This window comes from Coenobita brevimanus, chromosome 104 (assembly GCF_032717465.1).
Source record: "Coenobita brevimanus isolate Jiangsu-jjx chromosome 104, ASM3271746v2, whole genome shotgun sequence".
Taxonomy (NCBI): domain Eukaryota; kingdom Metazoa; phylum Arthropoda; class Malacostraca; order Decapoda; family Coenobitidae; genus Coenobita; species Coenobita brevimanus.
In genome coordinates this window covers 18738611-18761472 of record NC_137057.1, presented here as the reverse complement: position 1 = coordinate 18761472, position 22862 = coordinate 18738611, and the positions used below count along the sequence as shown (strand labels likewise).

Genomic DNA, 22862 nt, shown 5'->3' with positions numbered 1-22862 from the left:
TTTTTTTACTAGGTTTCTAATGATGTCCATAGATCCGTTGTTGCTTTAATAGTTTCCTAGACAACACAGTCTTGGCGCATTTCTCTGCCACCCTATTATACCATGTCATAAAGTGTTCTCGCTCGCTTGCTCTCTACGCTCGCTCGCTTGAACAATAAATCACTGAAGAAAAGGTGGTATAAAGCCCCCTAAGCCGCCGTAGTATTATACCCTCGGTATGCAGTTCGTTCCCTGTGGCCTTGTAACTTTGTGTACCCGAAGCGCTTACAAAATAACTTGAAATAATTTTCCTTTCGTAACTATACTCGTTTCACTTTAACTTGGCCTGAGTTGTTGTTGTTGTTCTTGTTACACCTTAGGCTCCTCTGGATGTGAACCCAGTGTTATATTGAAGGACTGTCTGTGTTGTGGTGGTGTGGTGCAGGAAGTGAGTGGGTGTGCTGTGGTGTGGGGGTGCCACTTTGCAGTATGATCACAGGGGATTGTATGTGTGTTATATTTTGTGTTAGTATTGTAGCAGGGAAGGTTGGTGTACTCGTGTCTCTGGGTTCGGTAGTGTCTGAAGGGTGTATGGCTGGTGGTGACACATGAAGGATGCTGTTTGGTAGAAAGTTTTGGCTGGCTGGGGTGTCTGTGTGTTTATGTATGTGTTTGGTATAGAAAGTTTTGGCTGGCTGGGGTGTCTGTGTGTTTATGTATGTGTTTGGTAGAGAAAGTTTTTGATGGCTGGGGTGTCTGTGTGTTTATGTATGTGTTTGGTATGGAAAGTTTTGGCTGGCTGGGGTGTCTGTGTGTTTATGTATTTGTCTGGGAAGTGTAGAGTCAGGTGGAGGAGGGGATATGTCGCAAAGATACTCTGTGTAGTGTTGGGCGGTTGTTCAATTTTGTTTCATTGTGGAGAGGATGATGCAACATAAGGTAACAAATGTGGGACGGATCTTGAGCTGAAGTGATGAACTGTGTGCCTCTCATATTCACTTGGTCTCTGACTGAAATTAGTTATGTTTCTTGGTGTAGGCTGTCAGTACTTGTGGTCTTAGTGTCTTCTGCTATCAAGGTACTGTTTTCTGTTCTTTAAAACTCCTTCGTGTTTGTGTTGGATATGATTACGGCTCAGCTTGTGCGACAGTAATTCACGGTTGTTTTAATGTATTACTTATAAGTGGAGGATGGAGTTGGGATGTATATGAGAGAGGGTGTGAATTAGGGGGAGTGATGCATAATGACAGGGGACAGGGTGGCAAAGAGGCGACTTGTTTGTGGCCACCTCTTACGGGATTAAGTCGTCTGGCTATAGATAGATGGATAGACAGATAGCTTATAGTTTCCATACAGTTTGCCGAGTAGTAGCGATAGTTATCACTAGTATATGATGGTAGTCACGAATGAGTGCTGTGGAAAGAATGTAGGGCTGTAGTATTGGCTGTTTCTGCTACTGATCTGCCTGACATTCTGGTATGCTTTAAATAAAACTCTGTGTCAAGTTAAAGTGAAAGGCGTGTATGTTTGTGTAGGAGGAACAAGAGACAAGAAGGTATTCTGTGGCCTGTTTTCTTTGTGCTTCCTACAAGACACAGTAATAGTTATGACGGGGCATTGATGGCAAGTTTGTGGGTCAGCACACACTTACGGCCTCTCATTATACAAGGTGGTCCATATATTACGCCACCCAGTTCTTGTGTGTTGTGGGCACGGCTCAGTGAACATTACCAGTGTCTACCCTGCATCATTATCTACTTCCCACAACCCTCTTCAGGCTTAGCTTTATAATATAGGCTTTAATTTAGGTCCATTGATTGCATGGTGGAGAATTCCCATAACCTTTTTTATGCTTAGCTGTATATCATTGTATTGTATAATCTTTTATGTCCACTGATCACACGGCTGAGTAGTAATTTGGTGAAGCGATCAGAATGTCTTAGCTCATCATAAAAGCCGTCCCCACAACACACAAGACTGCAGAGCGCAATATACTTATCACCTATATTAAGTCAAAGCCACAGTTAAAAAGGTAATGAAACAAGACAGACAATTTAAGTTTTCATTATTAACACTTCAGTATAGAATACATTAACAGAGACAGCAATATAAAATATGCATTCAAAAGTAGCATTTGTCCACAGAACATCCTGGACTTGCAAGGCAGATCACACCATCACCACCAGGCTTCTCTCGGCAGGTCAGGGCAGATCACCAGCAGCAGCAGCAAGTCATCTCACGGCTGGGGAAGACACGACACCCTGCCGCCGCCGCCGCTGCCACCACCACCACCACCACCACCACCACCACCACCACACCACCAGGCATCTCAGAGTAGGGGAAGACACCACACCACCGTCAGGCTTCTCACGGCAGGGCAGACCAAACTTCAGCAGGGTATGACCAGTGTGGCAAGGAAGCAGCGTCAAGGCAGCAGACTCCAGCACGACCTGTGAACCAGATGTATATTAGTTCAAATCAGTGTTAGCTTTAGTTATTTAATCTTCTATCTATCTCTATCTATTGGCAGACGCCTCAATCCCGTTTGGGGTGGCCACAAACAAATCGCCTCCAAGTCTCCCTGTCCCCCGCCATTTCACTGCCCTGCTCCCAACTCACACCCCCCTCTCTCATATACCTCTCCACCCCATCCCTCCATCTCATCCTCGGCCTCCCCCTCCCTCTTCCCCCCTCCACCTCACTCACATACACTCTCCTCGTCAGTCTTTCACCCTCCATCCTCTCCACATAGCCAAACAACCTCAGTGTGTTCTCATAACGCTTCCTATCACATCCACATCCACACCACAACGCTCCTTTATATCCTCATTCGTCAGCCTGTCTCTCCATGTGACTCCACAGGCTCCTCTTAAATAACTCATTTCCACTGCTCTCACTCTTGACTTGTGTTCTTTAAACAACGTCCAAGCTTCACTTCCGTACGTTAGAATTGGTATCACAATACTGTCATGTAGTAACTTTTTCACTTCCATGCTCACTTCCCTGTTTCTTATCACTGCTTTCAAAGAACCAGCAACCTTTCTTCCCTGCTGTACCCTTTCAAGCACCTCACCCTCCAAACCTCCATCCTTACTCATCACACTACCCAAGTACTTAAACGTACTCACATTTTCCAATTCCTCACCATCCAACCTCGCTGTACATTCACTGACTTCACCTCTCTCAAAGACTATCACTTTACTCTTCCCTACATTCACCTTTAGATTCCGTTTCTTGCACACTCTCCCAAACTCATCCACCAAGCCTTGCAGCTCCCCTTCGTCTTCACCCAACAACACAGTATCATCTGCAAACAACAGTACAGGGAGTTTCCAAACACTATCATCTCTCACCAGGGCCACTCCAACATCCACTACCCTACCTTGTACCTCTTTTATTACCCCATCCATGTACAGATTGAACAACCATGGAGACATGACACATCCCTGTTTCAACCCAACTTTCAAAGAGAAAAATTCACTTAGTTCACCATCCACACGCACTGCAACCTTCGCACCATCGTACGTACTCTTCACAGCATTCAACAACTTTCCATATATTCTTAACACTTTCCACAATCCTTGTCTATCCACCCTGTCATATGCTTTCTCCAAATCCATGAAAGCCGCATACAACTTCTTTCCCTTCTCTAGAAATTTTTCCACTCAAGATCTAAGAATAAATATCTGATCTACACAACCTCTTCCCTTCCTAAAGCCTCCCTGTTCTTCTCCAACTAATTTCTCTGTTCTTTCTCTAACTTTGTCAATAAGTATCCTACCATACACTTTTCCTATTATACTAAGAAGACAAATGCCCCTTTAATTACCACACACTTCTTTTTCCCCTTTTCCTTTGTACAAGGGAATAATTATACCTGACTTCCAATCCTCCGGGACTCTACCTTCCTCCCAGGCCAATCTGCACATCTTCCACATCCATTCTACTACTATCTCTCCCCCATGCTTCAGCATTTCACCACACTCTCCATCAATTCCTGGGGCTTTCCCTGATTTAACTTTCTTCATTGCTTCCACAACTTCTATCCTACTGATTTCTTCCTGTCTTCTCACCTCCCTCCTCCTCCCAGCCATTCCCCAGCCACTTATACTCGCATTACTTCCATCCTCTATGTTCAACAATTCCTTAAAGTGTTCTCTCCATCTGCTCACTTTTTCTCCCTTCACTAGTAAACTACCATTTTTATCTTTCACTCCCCTGCTAACTTCACTTCCACCCTGTCTTACTCTTTTCACCTCTTTCCAGAACATTTTCTTACAGTCCCTCCACTTTACACTCAAATTCCTTCCAAATTCCTCATCCACTCTCTTCTTACTCTCTCTTACTAATCTTTTCACCTCTCTCTTTCTTTCTACATATAACTCTCTCTTCCGCCTCTCAACTTCTTCCACGCCCCTATTTCTCAACCATTCACTGTATGCTTTCTTCTTTTGTGCCACAGCCTGTTTCACCTCTTCAGTCCACCACGCTGTTCCTTGCACCCCCCCTCCGTCTTCTCTTCCTTCCACACACCACATCCCATGCTGCACATATTTCTTCTGTAAATATCCTACACACACCTTCCACGTCTCCCATCTGCTCCAATTCATATTTGCCCAATCATTCCTCCACTTCTCTCTTATACTCTGCCTTTTTCTCATCCTTTTGTAACCTTTCCACTCTCCTTGCAACTACTCCTTCCTCTCGTCTTTCCCTTCTTCTATTCCTCCATCTTACTTGCATTCTAATTCTGGCCACCACCAAGTAGTGGTCAGAAAGTCCACTACCCCAACCTCTATACACTCTTGCATCCTTTACACATCTTTGCATCCTTTCATCCACACACACGTAATCAATCATTGCCTTCCTTTCATTCAGTTCACCACCCACCCTTCTCATCACTCGCCATGTATACCTGTGGATCATTTTATGCCTGAAGAGGGTATTGGCTATCACCAACCCCCTCCCAGCACAAATGTCCACTAACGCACTCCCATTCTCATTTATCTCAGCAGGCACACCCCACTCACCAACTATTCCATCCACCTTCACATTCCCAACTTTACCATTCATATCACCAATCAAAAACACTCTCTCATTCCTTCCAAACTTTTCCATGCACACTTCTACATTTGTCCAGAACTCTTCTCTCACTCTTCTAGCACGATCTTGCGTTGGTGCATACACACACACAATCGCCCACATTTGTATTCCAACTTTCAACTTTACCCACACAATCCTTGACCCAACTGATCCATACTGTCTTATGCTCCTCTTCCATCTTTTACTCACAACTATACATACTCCTTCCTTTGCCCTCTCATTCTCACCTACTCCTGCACATATACCCCATCCATACTCCCATTCTCTCACACTTTCTCCTCTCCATTTTGTTTCAGCTATTCCACATAGATCCACTTTCGCACCCTCAAGCACCCGGACAATCTCTCTCTCTCTCTTTCACCTCATCATTCGCTCCCCTTACATTCCAAGTTCCAATTACCATGTCCTTTATTATAATGTATTATTATTATAATTATTATCGGGAGCAGGCTGTAGTATGGTACCAGCCTGTGAGGGCAGTACTGTACTCTCAAGGAAGGTGGAAAAGCTGGTGATAGGGAGAGCTGGAGCTCCCCCTTGACATTTTTCAGTGTCACTAACATAGAGGGTAGGCCAGCATACCCTGCCAAACATTTTTATAACTACCTGCTCTTCACTATCATACATGCAGTTTATGCATCATACCCCATACCCTACAATGACACAGGTTGGTGCCAGTAAGGGTATGCGGCCGGAAAAGGACATCTAGGGGTCAGAACGCCCAGTCAGAATGACATCCATGCATGGCTTTGTCCCCGAGAAGCAATTGGATTTTTTTTTTTTTTTTTTTTTAAACACCACCAAGGGATGTAGACAGGTCATCTACCCTTACATGTATTGGACTAGGTTAGCCTAGCCACAGGATCCTACACCGTGAAAGAAGTATGATGAGACTGTATTTTTTATGATAATGATAATAGATATGTAAACTATTGTATCCATCTAAGAAGAACAGTAGTAGTAGGTGTACAGTACAACCTTTCAGATCCAAAATGCCTAGGTCCAAAGGCTTTATGCAAAATGGAACATTTTGGAAAGTGGAATCATAATGGCAGCTGTGAGAAAGGCAATTGAGAACAATAAGTAAACTGAAGCACTTGCATTAGTAACTTATTATCTGCTCTTAAACATGTAGACAGTTTTAATAATCTTCAGAGACCCCATTAGCCATTGTTTCCTCTGGTAGAACTAGGCCAGTAAGCAAGTTTAATCTCCTTTGGAAGAGTCTTAAAGTAGTAAAAAAGTTGATCAAGGCTTTAGCCACTCCAGTTCATGTACTCTTTCCTAAGCTGAATGATATTACTTAGAATTAACAGGATTAAAATACAATACCAGATGCAAAGACCCATGGATTAAGTATTTTATTTCAGTTTTTTCCCCTTCATTCTTTCCTCGTCTTTCTGCCTACGGGTGACTTTACACTCCCAATTCTGTCTTGCATTCCTTCATTCTTTCCTCTTCCTTCTGCCTGTGGGTGACTTTACACTGAGTGACAAGCCAAATGGTTTCCTATACACCAGGAAACCATTTGCTATGCTGGGTGGTAACCATATAACCAAATTTTGGCGCCTGGTGGTTTAGTGGGTAATTATTGTGCTCCAGTCGGATTGAGCCGGTGAAGGTTCATATCCAAGGGATGATTGGGGTTTATTGCTCACGTAATGCCACTCAGGGATGAGTGAGGTTGGTCACTCTCATCTTAAATGTCAGGACCAATTGCCTAGCCCCGGGCTCCTATGCTCCTTATTGGACAATGTAGGATTGGATGATGGATGGGTGGATGGATTTCAGTTTTAACCACACACTTGAAAGATGAACTGATTTTATTCATGCTTCCTTCAGATGATATTCAGCATGGGAGAGACTTTGAACTGGAGGGGTTATATCGTATCATTTATGAAGGTTCCAACATGCTTGCATGCATTGGCTTTGGTCACCTAATGGCGACTTTCCATGCTGCTCGATTGCAGTAGCTCAGTAGTAGCGCTTGCTCTTCACAACCATAAAGTTGACAGTTCGAGCCCCCACCAGGGTAGCGTATACGAGGTCTCTCCTTGCCCTTCAGAGCTATGTGGTCCATTGGTCCTAGCTGGTTGGGATTAGTCCTCTGGCAACCTCTGTGATCAGCCTCCTATCCCTGATGTCACACTCTATGACCTTGTTCCAAGCCATTTTCTGTGTCCAGTTGCCATCCTCCATCCTTTCAACATGCCCCGTCATTCAATCTACCCCTTCTTATTACAGCACCGATACAATACTCTTCAGTCCTGTTCTTCCTCCATTAATCCCTTTAATACAGTACTATATGTCTGTCTCAAGTTAGATATGATGGTCTGGTGGTAGAAATAGATAGTAAAATGAGAATATAACTACATCTTTTGGATTACAGGGCACAAACTGCTCCAATGATTAGCCTTTATTCTTGCTAATTTAAGACTGTTATTCAGCTTGGGTAAGACTTTTCAAACTGGAAGGGTCACATTACAACCTTCAGGAACCTGTTCAGTAGGAAAGTAATTAAAGGTTGATAGGAGAGCTTTTGTACTGAAGGGGTTAGGGACAGGCTTCATTAAGCCATTCTTGTTACCTTTAAACTATGTTAATCAGCATAGGAGAGACTTTTCAAACTTAGAGTCCCATATGACATTCTTTAACATGTGTAGGAGAGACACTGGATAAAGCCTGATTGGAGATATAGTATACTGAACTGGAAGGACTGCATACCTTACATCCTTCATTAGTCATTGCTGCTACCTTTAAATAAGAATTATCATACTGAAGGTAATTACTAGCAGCCTTCATTAACATATTACTGTACTGTAATTAGGAGAGAGGTTTCATAAGTTGATTGGAAGTCAGGAGACAGCAGGAATATACCATTACTGTTGAGGGGGATGAATTTGTGTGTAGGCTATGATATAGGAAGCATATCTCAGAATATGGATGTACAAGGTTAATCATATCTTGTATAGTACTTACACTTTCAGATTTGATAACTTTTCCTTTCGTAATCTTTACTGAATGATGCAATCAGTTCATGATTACACATTATATAATCTCAGACTTCATCTGTGTCATTGTAGTTGGCTCACCTTGACAAATTTTAGTCCTTCTGCTGCTTAGTTCCTGTATCTAAGTGGCAGAATAATACAGTATTATGGTTTTGCATCCTCCCCATAGATCTTCATTGTGATTTGCATGATAATCTAGTCTTTATCTCTACAAACAGTTCAGCATTCAAGGTGGAGAGATGTCAGGTTTTTGTCAGTTTAGGGTGGACATGTAGTCTATATGGTTTGTCTTTATTGTTTTATGTATTTATTATTATTATTAATATTATTATTATTATTATTATTATTTTTTTTTACTGTGGATCAAATTTAGCGATTCATCTCTTCCGTTTATAAACCGGTACAACAGATAGGCTTTCATTCTCAGTTCTCTCAGAAGGTATAACCACTGAGTACTGTACTGTCTTCCTGTGCAGTGTATATTTTGTCATTTGTACTCTCATTATGTTTCATTAAAGAATTTGTATCATATGTTTAGTTTCTGTGTCACTCAGTGTGTTAAGTTTATGTAATATATGGTTAATCGTTTAAGTCCTGCCGTTGGATAGCGACAAAGATCCAGTTTTCACTTTCTTCCTTTATATAAGTAGCAACTGCTCTATATTCTTTCCATAGCACTTGTTCATGATTAGCATTAAACTGCAGGCTTAGGTATTCCAAGTAGCTCAGGAAATTTCGAAATATCTCCTCCTAAAGCGACATTAATAGGTACATGACAATTTAGTTTAGTCTGTGCATGATAGTTCAATTTCCCATTTTTTGTAACATGTAAAGAAATAAAATACAGTAGATGTTTTAGCCGGTATCATTATGGGGGCGCGGTGTCATGGTTAGTATGGTGCTGGCCTGTTGATCAGGAAGACCCGGGTTCAACTCCCGGTGTGATCGAGGTTTCTTTAAAATGTGGCTGAGGGAAGTTTGCGTAGCAGGCTTTCCTTAAAACCACAAGGCCCCATACTTACACTTCAGCTCTCACACACACCAAGACACTTACACACACTACTACATACATACACACAGCAAGACAAACACACTACTACACACACCAAGACACGTACATAGCCACAGCCACCTTACATACACACATCAAGACACACACACCAAGACACGTACATAGCCACAGCCACCTTACATACACACATCAAGACACACACACTACTACACACACAAGACACGTACATAGCCACAGCCACCTTCACACAGTAGACACACACACACACACTACTACATACATACACACATCAAGACACACACACAGTACTACACACACCAAGACACGTACATAGCCACAGCCACCTTCACACAGTAGACACACCACACACACACACACACACACACACACACAGAGGGTGGGACAGACACACCACAGGCAGACAGAGAGGGACATATACAAAACACAGGGAGTGAGAGAGGAGGGGGTTTTATTAAAAAGTCCAATTTTGGTATACCTCCTGTGGCAAAATTGATATAGCCCCCCTTTAATATTTTTTGGATATTTTCATTTAGTGCCCCCCAGGCCCCAGACCCACTCGGCTGAACCAAATTGTCTGGCGTCAGCTGGAACATGATATACCAGAGTTATGCCGGTCATGCGGGAGTTAATGGTGACAGTGTAGTAACTGTCAGGATCCTATGACTCACTCAGCCGAACAAAATCGTCTGTCAGCTGGAATGAAATACTAGAGTTGTTCCAAGCACCAGAGGGTTAAGAATCTTAACCCCCCTGAGTGATGCTCGGGACAACTCTAGTACCCCATTTCGGCTGACTCAGACGATTTTATTCGACTGAGTGAGTCATAGGAGCCTGACAGTGTCAATACCGTCACCATTAACCCCCTCACGACCGACATAACTCTAGCATCATGTTCCAGCTGACGCCAGACAATTTGGTTCAGCCGAGAGAGGATCCTAGGATCCTGAGAGACACTATAACATCACAAACAAAATACAAAATGCCTTCCCTCCATCTTGAACGTACTATAATTCATTTACATTAAGTAAGCTCGTATTTTCGTATTTTTGCAGCTTATTTCATGTATCTTAGTTAAAAGAAAAAAATACTACGAGCTCTGTATCTTTTCACAGCCCTTCTTCGTGACTAGCATCGTATTCTAGTTATCTATAGTTACAACTGAGCATTCAAGTTGGAGGGATCACAACTTTAAGCAATTACAGTAAACAAACAAACAAAAAGCAAGTGTCGTCCTCTTGACCTCTCGTCTTCGCAGGAATGCAGCGGTGGCGCCATCTTGTGCGTGGAATGCGTGAAGTGCAGGCTCTTGAGTGGAAGGAGCACGGAGCCACGGGAGACTTAATAATATTCGCTAGTCAGCCAGTCTAGCAGCCTGGGACATTTGCCTGAAATAATAATAATAATAATAATAATAATAATAATAGAAATAACAACAAAACCAGTCATATACATAATTCAATATCTTAGTCACTCGATCTGTCCATTCCGCCCCTTCAGTACGAGGACCCATTTCTGTAAGCTATTTTTTCTAACATGGGAGGTTCGATACGTTTGATTAAGCCTATCCATAAGACTCCTAAAGCTGAGTAAATGCCTCTGAAAGTTGCAAAACATAAAATATAAAACGTCTATATGATATAAAAACCTTTGTTCACCTCCGGGACTCGATCTGTGGCGCCTAGAACAAGTGCTGACGTCATGTTTACACTTTGCTACCTTTAGACGATTTCCTGGAGCTTAAAGAAACCCTCTCGGGATGATGGGACAGACACAATAACCCCTTCAGACAGAGAATGACTTAGTTACTTTGTTCTACGTAACCGGACGATTTTATTCAGCTTAGGAGATCCCCTCGTAGTGAAGGGGTTGATGGTGACTGTATCTAACCCCTCCAGTACGAAATTTCTCTCCAGAGTTGAAGAAAATCGTCTGGAGGATGAAAGATGAATATGGAAAAAAGTGTTAATGTGGACAATGAGTTAGATAAGACTGGTTTGGTTAAGGTAGGGTAGGGATGGGACGGTTGTGGCAGGGTGAGGTAGCGTTGGGTCGGTTATGGCCGGGTGGGGTAAGGTTGGGTTAGTTTTGGCAGGGCGGCGAAGGATTGGGCCGGTTTTGGCAGGGTGGGGTAGGACTGGGGCAACTCTCTCTCTGGGGTGTACTAAGGCCGGAGCCTTGGGTCACCTTACCCTCGTACACTTTATTAGGCCGTAGCCTTGGGCCTCCTGCCCTTGGGCCTCCTGCCTTAGAGGGTGTAACAATTGCCGTCAATACGGTGTTACCTGGGACTGAAGCTAGTTCAGTCCCACCCCTTTTCTGACGATGGTTGTCCCGCCCGCAAGGTAGGTCGGTTTTGTCAGGGTGGGGTAGGGTTGGATCGGTTTTGGCAGGGTGGGGTAGGGTTGGGTCGGTTTTGATCGGGGTCACTAACCCCACTGTTGTATCGGTTTTGGCAGGGTGGGGTAGGGTTGGGTCGGTTTTGGCAGGGTGGGGTAGGCTTGAGTATGTTTTGGCAGGGTGGGGTAAGGTTGGGTCGGTTTTGGCTGGGTGGGGTAAGGTTGGGTCGGTTTTGGCATGGTGGGGTAGGGTTGGTTCGGTTTTGGCAGGGTGGGGTAGGGTTGGGTCGGTTTTGTCAGGGTGAGGTAGGATTGTGTCGGTTATGACAGAGTATAGGATAGGTTTTGGTTGGTTTTGGCAGGGTGGGTTAGGATTGGGTCGGTTTGGACAGGGTGTTAGGACTCCATATTATAATTACAGATCATAATAGTTCCGTCATATCCAACGCCTATTTCACTCAGTTATACTACAGTGTCTCATCAAATTTGGGGCGATCTTCTCTACGATTTTTGTTCTTCCCCGCTTAGTTCAGTCCTTTAGTTCATTCATGACCCTTGGCTTTCCCTTTTTTTTTTTTATGTGGTGGAGCGCAGGGGCACGAGGCTAGACCACCATTAGTCCAGAATATTTAAGGGTAGGCCACCAAGCTACGCCCTGGTAACGTCTACACGTCAAAACATCTGTCCACCTCTGGGACTTGAACTGCGGAGCGCTGGACGCAGAGCTCCCGGTCTGCGGATGTCACTTTTACTCTTTGCTAGCTTCTGACGATATCCTACAGCTTCAGAAAACCCTCTTAGGATGACGGGACAGAATCATTTAACCCTTCAGACCAAGAACGATTTATTTACTTTGTCCTAGCTGACCGCACGATTTTATTCAACTTAGGAGATCCCCTGACAGAGAAGGGGTTGATGCTGGCTGTATCTAACCCCTCAAATTCAAAATTCCTCTCCAGAGCTGAAGAAAATCGTCTGGAGAAAGAATGAAGAAAACTGAAGAAAGTGTTAGAGTGAATAATGAGTTAGATAAGATTGGTTTGGTTAGGGCAGGGTAGGGTTGGGTCGGTTATGCCAGGGTGGGGTAGGGTTGGGTCGGTTATGCCAGGGTGGGGTAGGGTTGGGTCGGTTTTGGCAGGGTGAGGTAGGACTGGGATAGTTTTGGCGGGGTGGGGTAGGACTTGGCTTGTTTTTGCAGGGTGGGGTAGGATTGGGTCGGTTATGGCAGGGTGGGGTAGGGATGGGTCGGTCTTGGCAGGATGGGGTAGGATTGGGTCGGATATGGCAGGGTAGGGTGAGATCGGGTCGGTTTTGGCAGGGTGGGGTAGGATTGGGTCGGTATTGGCAGGGTGGGGTAGGGATGGGTCGGTCTTGGCAGAGTGGGGTAGAGATGGGTCAGTTTTGGCAGGGTGGTGTAGGATTGGGTCGGTTTTGGCAGGGTGGGGTAGGGATGGGTCGGTCTTGGCAGGGTGGGGTAGAGATGGGTCGGTTTTGCCAGGGTGGGGTAGGATTGGGTCGGATATGGCAGGGTAGGGTGAGATCGGGTCGGTTTTGGCAGGGTGGGGTAGGATTGGGTCGGTATTGGCAGGGTGGGGTAGGGATGGGTCGGTCTTGGCAGAGTGGGGTAGAGATGGGTCGGTTTTGGCAGGGTGGTGTAGGATTGGGTCGGTTTTGGCAGGGTGGGGTAGGGATGGGTCGGTCTTGGCAGGGTGGGGTAGAGATGGGTCGGTTTTGGCAGGGTGGGGTAGGATTGGGTCAGAGTTGGCTGGGTGGGATAGGAATGGCTCAGTTTTGGCTGGGTGGGATAGGTATGGGTCGGTTTTGTCAGGGTGGGGAAGGGTTGGGTCGGTTTTGGCAGAGTATAGGTTAGGTTTCGGTTGGTTTTGGCAGGGTGGGGCAGGATTGGGTCGGTTTTGGCAGGGTGGGGTATGATTAGGTCAGTTTTGGCAGAGTGGAGTAGAATTGAGTTGGTTTTGGTAGGGTGGGGTAGGGTTTGCTCGGTTTTGGTAGAGTGGGGTAGGATTGGATCGGTTTTGGCAGGGTGGGGTAGGTTTGGGTCGGTTTTGGAAGGGTGAGGTAGGATTGGGTCGGTTTTGGAAGGGTGGGGTAGGATTGGGTCGGTTTTGGAAGGGTGGGGTAGGATTGGGTCGGTTTTGGAAGGGTGAGGTAGGATTGGGTCGGTTTGGACAGGGTAGGGTAGGTGTGGGTCGGTTTTGGCAGGGTGGGCAAGGATTGGGTAGCATTTGGCAAGGAGGGGTAGAATTGGGTTGGTTTTGGCAGAGTAGGGTAGGGATGGGTCGATTATGGCAGGGTAGGGTAGGATTGGGTCGGTTTTGGCCGGGTGAAGTAGGATGGGGTCGGTTTTGGCAGGGTGTGGTAAGACTGGGTAGGTTTTTGGCAGGGTGGGAAAGGATTGATCGGGTTTGGCAGGGTGGAGTAGGACTGGGTTGGTTTTGGCAGGGTGGGGTAGGATTGTGTCGGTCTTGACAGGGTGGGGTAAGGTTGGGTTGGTTTTGGCAGTATGGGGTAGGGATGGGTCGAGTTGCGTTTGGGAGGGTAGGATAGGTTATGGCAGGGTAAGATAGGGCTGGGTGGTGGTGGACTGGGTAGGGTAGGGCTGGGTAGGGTAGTGTAGGGCTCAGTAGGGTAGGGTAGGCTGAATCAGGGTAGTGTAGGGTACAGAAGAGAGGTGGGTATAACTGCCGTTTAGTTCCGTCATATCCAACGCCTATTTCACTCAGTTATACTACACTGTCTCATCAAATTTGGGGCGATCTTCTCTACGATTTTTGTTCTTCTCCGCTTAGTTCAGTCCTTTAGTTCATTCATGACCCATGGCTTTCCTTTTTTTTTTTTTTTATGTGGTGGAGCGCAGGGGCACGAGGCTAGACCACCATTAGTCCAGAATATTAAAGGGTAGGCCACCAAGCTACGCCCTGGTAACGTCTACACGTCAAAACATCTGTCCACCTCTGGGACTTGAACTGCGGAGCGCTGGACGCAGAGCTCTCGGTTTGCGGATGTCACTTTTACTCTTTGCTAGCTTCTGACGATATCCTACAGCTTCAGAAAACCCTCTTAGGATGACGGGACAGAATCATTTAATCTTTCAAGCCGAGAACAACTTATTTACATTGTCCTAGCTGACCGCATGATTTTATTCAGCTTAGGAGATCCCCTGATAGAGATGGGGTTGATGATGGCAGTATTTAACCCTTCCAGTTCGAAATTTCTCTCCACTGTAGAGGTGAAGAAAATCATCCGAAGGTAGAGAGAAGAAAACAGGAAAAGTAATGTAGTGGTGAAAGGGCTGTACAGGGGAGGGTAGGTTAAAGTAGGGTAGAGTTGGGTCGGCAATGGCAGGGTAGGGTAGGGTAGGCTGAGGTAGGCTAGTGTAGGGTTGAGAAGAGTAGGGTAGGGTAAATTGAACTGAATAAGTATATACAATAAAATCTGGCGATACAACAACCAGGGTCATATGCCGCCGGACGACAACGAGAATAAAAGCACTCGAAAAGATGAAATACACACACACACACACACACACACACACACACACACACACACACACAATACAATTCATAATTAAAACAAGAAAAACACTAAAACACTAAGAACACTAAAACCACTGTATACTAAATTTTACACGGTAGTGCAGCTGCCTACACCAAGCAAAGGTTTCCCCCTCCACCACAACAAGCATCCTCTCCAAGTACCAACAGAAGACTACAATCCCTCTCCTGCCCGGTGCTCAGAGAGGTAACGATGGCGCAATTCCCCAACAGTGGACACCATCAGCAAAAGCCGAAGAGTCAGGGGGACGAAGCATTCCACACAGAAAGTAGGGGGAGAGTCCTCCATTAAAAATCAATGAGAGAACCAGGAATGGCCCATTCGGAGCCAGCATAAAGACATCTCCCACCTGCATTCAGACCTCGGCAAATGAAGGGGCCCGTTTACCCACAAATATCACACATTTTGTTGGCCCCCACCGCATCCCACCTACTCTGCCAGTGGGAGCAAACAGTGAGTGGTTAGATGAATATCACTGAGCGAGGCAGGGGAGAGGTGAGGATGGGCGAGAGGCAGCAGCCTTTGCCAGAGCGTCAGCATGCTCATTGCCCACAATGGTACAAAACCACAAAGCAGTCCCTAGCAAGCACAGCCATTCTAAAACACTGTAGACAACAAAAGAGGATTGGACGGGAAAACACAAAATGGAGATCGGCAGAGTCGCTAAAAACTGTATAACAAACAGGAGGGAAGCTAAATATCAATTTGACTGCGAGTAAAATAGCAGTAAGTTCTGCGATAAAAGTAGATACGATGGGGGAAGACTCCTACCACGAATGAAATCGTGAAATATAACACCCAAGCCTGTCCCCTCACGGGATTTCAATCCATCAGTTCATACGAGATTCGAGACTCTGTGTGTGGAAGGATGTTCTTAAAAAAATAGCAAAGAGCCGCCTGTGAGGAAAGAAAGGCCCCTCTCTCAGGAAAGTAAACACACGGTTGCACCCCTGAGAGGAGCCAGGGAGCCATCCTTGGTACACGCACAGGACAAACAAGAAAGGTTGGAACATCCACATCCCCCATGGCAGCCTTCACCCTGTACCCAAACGGATGTGGATAGCGAGGATACGGCGAGGCAGACACTCCCTCCGGAACAGAGCCAACAAAATCTTCCTGAACTTTAGCAAAGACGGTGACACTAAGGACACTAGTTTGAGGCACTCCCTCCTCTTGAGGATATGAGGGAAACAAGGTGGCACCAATACGGAAAAATTCCATAATCAGTAAAGGCAACCTACCACGCAAACCAAGATGGTGACCTGCAATACCTGGCTTGTGAAACGGTAGGACAACAGCCCCCCGCCAAGAAGCAGGAGTGGACGAATCTCTCCAAATTCTATTTATAAGACTCAGGAGGAAGGACACTGCTTCATCATCCAGGTACCTCAGCACTGCATGGGGAATATTATCGACTCCGGAGAAGTGTCATGACAGGGAAAGGGTACACCAAAGTTTACAACAAGACAAAGGGATGTTGTAAGTCTCTCCGCCCCCAGAACGGATGTCCAACACCTTAATCTCCTCCACCTCCCTAAGCCTGGCAAAAACCGAAGAACGAGTATCCCTACAGGAGACCTCAGCGGTAGGATAGGGTAGGGAACGCTAGGGCAGGGTAGGCTGGGGTAGGGTAGTGTAGGGCAGAGAAAAGTAGGTTAGGATGGGTTGGTTTAGGCTAAAGTAGGACAGAATAGGAGACGGGTAAAATGTGCCTAGTCCAGGAACGAAAAATATATCAGTTATCCATGTAACTAGCGTTTTCTATTTCGGTAGATTATTTTCTTGTCTGCCTAAAGTATCGTGATGTACGAACAATGAGATTAGATATCGAAACTGTAAGATGCGAATTAGTTACAAAGACGGTATTTTGTTTTGGCTAACGTTACATCGATACGTTCAGCTAAGAGCAACTCGGCAGAACTGAACAGTATATGACGTGCTAGATGAACGCTGTGACCGGAAAATAAATATATATGTATATATACTTCAGCATACAGTAAGCGATTTTATGTTAACTGAAGAGAAGCCACCACAGCTAATGGGTTAAGTTTACACACACACACACACACACACACACACACACACACACACACACACACACACACACACACGTTCCGAAAAGTTTCACTGACGAAGTGGGTGGTTACTGTCCCCCTCGAGCAAGGGGACTGGTGTGTGCGTGTGTGGTCACAGCCTTGCCCTTAGATCGGACTATATGAGCTCTCAGCTCCCTTCCGGGAGGGTAAAAGCTGACGATCACGACCATCAAGTGATCCTGACCGACCCGGTGAATTACACACACACACACACACACACACACACACACACACACACACACACACACACACACACACACACACACACACACACACACACACACCATTACTTGCAACTGGCTGGCCTATCATACAGCCATATCCTATATTCTTGAAGTACAACACATCTTACATTTATGTAAAAAAAAAAAAAAAAAAAAAGATGGTTATATAATACAGAACTGGGAAATATGATGATGATGATGATGATGATGATGATGAGAGGGGAGTAAACAGGGTGAGATGAGGAGAATGAGAGAGATGGATGGACATAACAGTGAATGTATTATGTATATTAACCTGACAAATGCCGAAGTAAGCTGGTAAGGGTGAGGTAATATGGAGCCTGACCCTACCGTGACACCATATAATTATTGATTTATCCACCGATAGATCTATCTATCTATCTATAGCCCGACGCCCTAATCCCGCAAAGAGTGGCCGCAGACAAAACGCCTCCAAGTCGCTCTGTCACCCACCATTTGACTACCCTCCCCCCAACTCACCCCCCCTCCTCATATACTGTACCTCCCAACTCCATCCCTCCACCTCATCCTCGGTCTACCCCTCCCTCTCCCTCCCTCCACTTCACCTACATACACCCTCTTCATTCTGTCCTTGACCTCCGCGGCAGGCAGACGTGCTTCCCAGAGCGCTTCATCACACAGTAATTTAACAACTGAGTTGAAACTGATCGGATGCACTACAAAACCAACGTGCCCTGAAATGGCTAGTGCCATGGCCATGAACGAGGGAAGGGAGGCCCCCTTGGGTGACAACGAGGAAGAAATAGATATGGATACCGGGTTTACGGAGGTCATCAGTACAAGAGAGAAGAGAAAGAGGATGATACGCGGCAGCGAGAGGGAAGCGAGTGATGAAGAAGAGGACAGAGACAACAAAAAGGTAAAGAATAAGTCGTGTGGGGTAGATGGAGGTGTTACTATACCATGTGATACGGGGAAGGCAGCTGGAGTGCAGCCGACTACACCACGTGGGTCAGGAGCAATGCCTAGCCAGGACCGTGACGAGGCCACCCCAAGGAATAGAGTGAGGCTTCTCTTCCCCACCAACACTGACCTAAATTATCACCAAAAACTACTCTGGACGGTGAAGCTTGGACTTGCATATCGACGGTTCGAGGTCCTGTTTAAGGAAGGTAGGCAGAGACCTTACGTCACAGTAGGAAGTCAGGAGGCAGTGGAGATGCTGACCACGACTGGTTTTGAGGGTGTGACACTGCAGGTTCCAGAGGAGAGGGAGAGATACACCAAGGTTATCGTGTTTAGATATCCCATAATACTATTGCGTGAGCAATAGATCATCTAAAGTAATAATGAAACTTTATCTAGCATTAGTAAGGCCACATTTAGACTACGCAGTACAATTTTGGTGTCCTTACTATAGAATGGATATTAATTCGTTAGAAAATGTACAGAGAAGAATGACAAAAATGATACATGACGTCCGGAACCTGTCATATGAAGACAGACTGAAAAGACTAAGTCTGCATTCGCTAGAGAGGCGTAGAGTAAGGGGAGACTTAATTGAGGTGTTTAAGTGGATGAAGGGTATAAATAAGGGAGATATCAGCAAGGTACTTAAAGTGAGCATACAGGATAGAACTAGAAATAATGGTTTCAAACTAGAAAAATTCCGTTTCAGAAAGGAAATAGGTAGAAATTGGTTTGGTAATAGAGTAGTAGACGAATGGAATAAGCTACCTAGTAAAGTAGTTGCTGCCTCTTCCATTGAGAGTTTCAAGCATAGGCTAGATAAGCATATGACTAATAAGGGGTGGATATAGAATAAAGAAAATCTTATAACCAATACTAATTCATAATTTTTCCTTTTCAGGTTACACTGTGATAGTCTCTATTCTCCTTTCACACTTTCCTGTAAAATGTCCACGCCAGTTTTTCTATACGGCGTAGTGTTCTTTCTGACTTTTTCCTGCCGGCTTCGGCTGGAGGGTTTGGAGGGTGGGGGAGAGCCTTCTTCTTTGCTATCCTTATCTCATTCTAGTAGTTCAGTTACTCTTCTAGGAGCTGCCTAGCATGGGCCAACCGGCCTACTGCAGTTATCCTCTCTTCTTATGTTCTTATGTTCTAGACCCAGAATTCCTCCTGAACGACCCTAGGTTTATCTGGGCCAAGCGACACATGAACAAGGGACAGGAGAAGAACCAAGTGATTGCCCTAATGAAAGGGGACATCCCAAGGCAAGTTTTTATTCCGGGTGCTGGATACAGAAGCTTACGGCCCTACATTGAGGAACCAGCATTTTGCCTTCGCTGCAGCAGGTGGGGACACAGGGCCTGGCGCTGCCAAGAGGACACACGCTGCAGATTCTGCGCTAGGAAGCACGAGTCCAGCGAATGCGGAGAAAAAATCAAGATGGGGACACGTGTCGAACCTCGGTGCAAGGTCTCCTCTGTGTCCAAAAAGACCAAATTATCTGGCGCGAGGGTCCGAGGGGCAGGAAGAAAGGACAGCAGAGCAGAGGACAAGGGGAGGGAGAGAATCAACGGATGGAAATGGTGAGTTAATCATATACATAAAAGAACTGGGCAGAAAACTAGAAGCACTAGAAAAGAAAGTTAATAAACTTATGAACCCGACAGAAAATGCTGAATACAATAGTGAGAGCACAGACAACATAGTAAACAGCAACAGTGAGAGTGAACACGCCAAAAAGTCTCCAGAGCGTAAAATTGTAATAAGGGGAAAAGAGAAAACGCTCAAAACTCACAAGGTTCTGACCAGTGGTGTTGCAGGTATAGGAAGGGTTTTGGAAACGTGCCAGGATGATGAGAAAAAGTGTAAAGTGTTTAAAGGTTGGCTGGAACTGCATAAACATATGGACAAGTTCTCCAAGGAATTAGAGGAAATATCAAATATGGTATTAGAGACACCTATGGATAATGGGTCCCTGCGAACTTAGGGTAATATCTTGGAACGTGAATGGATTGAAAAATAGAATTACAGACCTTCACTATTATATTTTAAATCACTGTATAGATGTGATACTCCTTCAGGAGACGGGGGATAGGGATGGCAATCTGTTTAAACTCGGTGGATATACAAAGTATCAACTTATGGCGGGTGATGGTATACGGGGTGTATCTACATACGTAAGAAATTCCATTCCATCGGAGCTGTTATAGTGTCCCCACAGGAGTGAAGGTGTGGAGTCAGTTTCCGTCAAAATTTATCTGAGTGAGGCTGTGCTGAACGTAATTAACCTGTATGTTTCTAAAAATTGCTTTGCCGTTAGCTCTCTGCCTGATACTGTTTTTAGTGAAGTGACCTTAGTAGCTGGGGACCTTAATGCTCGTCACAAAGATTTGGAGACAGAGGGAAAGACCAATACTAATGGCGTGAGATTTAGACAGTTTATATTAGATTACCCTGAATCCAAAATACTGGGGACACAGGAGGCGACACATATCAAGGGAGGGAGATTAGACTACGCTGTGATTCTAAATGGTCAGGGTCTAGAGGGAAAATGTGAAATTGCACCAGACTTGCTAAGTGATCACTTCTCCCTTGTTATCACTATACCACTGGGAAAACGAAAAATCACACATAGCAGAAAACGATTAACACTACCCAAAGATAAAGTTGATTTCTTTATTGATGGTGTGCGGGAATGGTATAGTGGCTATCATCCGAGCAGTGTAGACCAGTTTTACGAAGACCTAGTTAAGGTTATTAACGAATTACTCAATCATAAAAGGCGCGTGAAGAAAAATTGCTCCTACCATACAGACAAATACTATAACAATAAAGAATTAAAACAACTGTCGCAAATGATGAGACTGGCTCACAGAAAATGGGTGCAAATGGGTAGGGGTGACGCAAGCAAAGCCGCAATGAAGGAACTGGCCCAGATTTGTAGTCAGGCCAAAAGGGAAGTAAGGGGGGAGTATTGGGAACGCTTCACTAACAGGATAGGCAACAGTAAGAGCATAACCGAAATTTGGAAAGAAGTTAACAAAGTAAGAGGGAGAAAGGTGATAAACGTAGCACACCCACACCCAGAAAAATTAGCTGAAGACTTAATGAAGTTGTGGGCATCTGCGGCGAGCAGTGAATGCCTGCCACACGACGTGAGGGAGGCATTAGAGGCATGGCAGGACAATAGGAGAAGCTTCATTGTTACTGCGTTAAACACCGAAGACATGACAGGCACAGACATAACCAGGGATGAGCTACTGCGTGCAGTTAAAAATGGAAGGTCTACAGCTCCTGGTGAGGATGGAATTAGGTATGAGATAATTAACTGCCTGGCCAGCATGGAGGACGGCCCGCTGTTAGACTTGTATAATATGAGTCTCAGGGAGGGCAGAATACCGAGAGCATGGAAAAAAGCAATTATCATCCCTATCCCCAAAGCGACTGGAGGAAACAGACCAGTCTCACTAACATCATGCTTTTCAAAAAACTTTTGATGTTATGCAAACTGCACTGAACAGGTTCGGCAACCTGATCAAAAGTCTGGGTCTTGTAATTAACGAGAGTAAGACAAAGTTCCAGTGCCGTGCGTTAGGGGAAAAACATTTAGTAATTAATGGCAAAAACATCGAGAGGGTGAGAATTTACAAGTACCTAGGTATGTATGTCGGCTACACAGCAGACTGTAAAGATGCCGAGATGACCCACATAATAACGCAATGCAAGGCACGATTGCAGCCCTTGAGATCAATGGCCTATAGTGGTGCAGGGGTGGGTGTACCAGTACTAAAAATGATGTACCTCACTACTGTCAGATCGGTATTAGAGTACGCAAGCCCAGTCCTCTCTTGCCTTGGTGAAGGAAGGCTGGAAAAACTTGAAAAATCCAGAATGCCGCAATGAGAATCATACTTAGCTGCCCAAGGAACACCATGATAGATGTCATGAGACTTGAGCTAAATTTGCAGAGTGTAAAAAATAGAATTCAGGAAGACAATGTGGCGGCTGCAATAAGACACATGCGGTCAGAAAGCGGACTGGGACTCCGTAACAGCATCAAAGATGTTGTTAACGGAACCAGAACCTTCTGGAGGCAAGGCAAGAATGGCTATGTGAAAGACCTTGCGAGGAACGTACTCAAATACGAGGTACAAAACTTCTGTGAGGAGATACCGCAGGCACCTAGGCCTCCACCCTGGGAAGAGGAAGAGGTAAAGGTGAGCATATCTCCACTACAGAAAAAGAAAGAATGTTATGCTGTAGGTGTGTTAAGGACACATGCACAAAACCAAATAAATAAACTCTACAATGAAAACACTGCTCACGTCTACTGCGATGGTTCGGTCAGAGAGGATGGCAGAGCAGGGTGTGGGATCGTAATATTAGATAAAGTAGACAGTGCATGTGTACAGAGCGAAATAAATTTTAGAATAAGCAACAACGTGTCTTCCACTCAGGCAGAGCTATATGCAATATTATACGGCCTCAGGGAGATCACAGGAGGTGAAGGAGACGTGTGCTTCTTCGTAGACAGCCGAGGAGCACTGGAGTCCCTT

General features: G+C 45.2%; 1 protein-coding gene across 1 annotated transcript in view; it reads right to left on the bottom strand.

Moving 5' to 3' along the window:
* Positions 1-22862, bottom strand: part of MED11 (mediator complex subunit 11) — a 427497-nt gene that overhangs the window by 65745 nt on the left and 338890 nt on the right. The window lies entirely within an intron of this gene.